The sequence below is a fragment of the Oryx dammah genome, unplaced genomic scaffold (genome assembly GCF_014754425.2).
Source record: "Oryx dammah isolate SB20612 unplaced genomic scaffold, SCBI_Odam_1.1 HiC_scaffold_5, whole genome shotgun sequence".
Classification (NCBI taxonomy): Eukaryota; Metazoa; Chordata; class Mammalia; order Artiodactyla; family Bovidae; genus Oryx; species Oryx dammah.
The window spans coordinates 98,369,779-98,371,981 of NW_024070189.1; positions in this window are offsets into that span (position 1 = coordinate 98,369,779).

Genomic DNA, 2,203 nt, shown 5'->3' on the forward strand with positions numbered 1-2,203 from the left:
TTAATTCAAAAAAATCTATTTTGAATGAATAATGCCACAAACTTCACATAAGAGAAGCAATTTCTATGAAGGTATACAATAATCAAAATCAATGTTAAGGTGATTGGAATCAGATCAGTGGTGCCTGTGCCAAAGTAGGGGCTTAGGACATACTAACTATGAAACCATGAGGGGCTTTCCTTAGGAGATGGAAATATTGTACATTGTTTATGCATGTATTTGTGAAGATATTGTTTTAAAAATATTTTTGAAAGACTTTGTTTCAAGGGTGACAAGTGAAAACAACCAGCATCCTGAAAGGATTTTTCTGAGTGGCAGCCAGGCTTAAAGCATTTTCACTAGAGTAGATTTGTTTCCTCTTATTACCTATTTCAGTAGCAAATGATGGAAGAAATCACATCCTTAAAGAATTGCTTTAAAGCCTGGAGGAAGCCTAAACTTGGACCCTGTGTAAACAACACTGTACCTGTGCCTTCAGACCCACTGATGACATTTACATAGATGACATTCTACTATAGGAGACAATTCTTCCTGAAGTGTAACTCTGTGAAAACAAAGAAAGCTTCTCCTGGGAGTCAGAACCAGAATCAGGGCACACAGAACACCTTATGCCATAATATTTCATATCATAAGATATTATGCCTTACACCATAAAATCTCCTCATCAAAGGACAGGGACTAATATAGAAACATACATTGCTGAGAAATTGAAGAACATTTTGGGAATTTGTGTAAAGGACATTGCTCAGTCATTCATCACCTGGTTGCTACACATTGCATTAGTCAGCTTGGGATGCTGTAACAAACACAAGAGACTGGACAGCTTAAACAACAAAATTTATTTCTCACATTTCTGGAGGATGGAAGTCTGAGATCAGATGCCAAAATGGTTGAATTCTGATGAGAACACTCTTCCTGGCTTGAATGTGGTTGCTTTCTTGCTGCATCTTCAAATGGCCTTTTCATGAGTATAGAAACAGAGAGAGAAAGGGAGAGAGAGAGAGAGAAAGCTCTTTCTCTTCTTATAAGGCTGCCAATCCTATTAAATGATTGACTCCATGGTTGTTTTGCTGAAGTTTTTACATTTGTTTCAGGTTCAAAGGATTTGTTAACAAAAGAAACCACTTCATTACACACAAATAAACAATTTCAATTTTTAAATAAGATTATTTGACTTCAATGTACAGTCATTAAAAGAAAAAACATAGAAACAATAGAGAGAAATAACAGCACATATATCACCACATTTGGCCAATCAACAATCAGAATTAAACAGCACTGGGAATTCCCTCATTAAAAGCAACTTGGAGTCCCAGTTGGGCGGTGTGTCCACTCCATGAGTGAGACTTAAAATTGCAATTTTGGGGGTTCTCATTTTTATTTCTGGGCTTCAAACTGATATCATAATTGGTTTGTGTACAAAAAGGAGCCCTGGTTTTAATGTAAACATTTTGCAATATTGTTTTATCTTGTGAGTCATAGGATTTCATTAAACTCTTGGAAGAAAAGATATGACCAACCTAGACATCATATTAAAAAGCAGACACATTATTTTGCCAACAAAGGTCTGTCTAGTTAAAGCTGTGTTTTTTCCAATAGTCAGGTATGAATGTGAGAGTTGGACTTTAAAGAAAGCTGAGCACCGAAAATTGATGCTTTTGAACTGTAGTGTTGGATAAGACTCTTGAGAGTCCTTTGGACTGCAAGGAGATCCAACCAATCAACCACAAAGGAAAGTCAGTCCTGAACATTCATTGGAAGGACTGATGCTGAAGCTGAAACTTCAATACTTTGGCCACCTTATTTGAAAATATCCCAATGCTGGGAAAGATTGGAAGCAGGAGGAGAAGGGGACGACAGAGGATGAGATGGTTGGATGGCATCACCAACCATGAGTAAGCTCCGGGAGTTGGTGATGGACAGGGAAGTCTGGCATGCTGCAGTCCATGGGGTTGCAAAGAGTCAGACACGACTGAACTGACTGATTGAAATGCTGAGTGGGTGATCAGACCCCCAGGGGCTCAAAAATTCCATGACCCACTCTATTTCTTATCTAAACTGCTGCCAGACTAGCTGTGCTTGTGGTAGGCATAGAATCTGTCAGTGTCCAGGAAGATCCAAAGCAAGGTTAGAGGCCTGCTATTCTGCCTCTGAAGCCTAAAATCAACCTCTATTTTAATTTCCCCAACACCTGCATCACCTC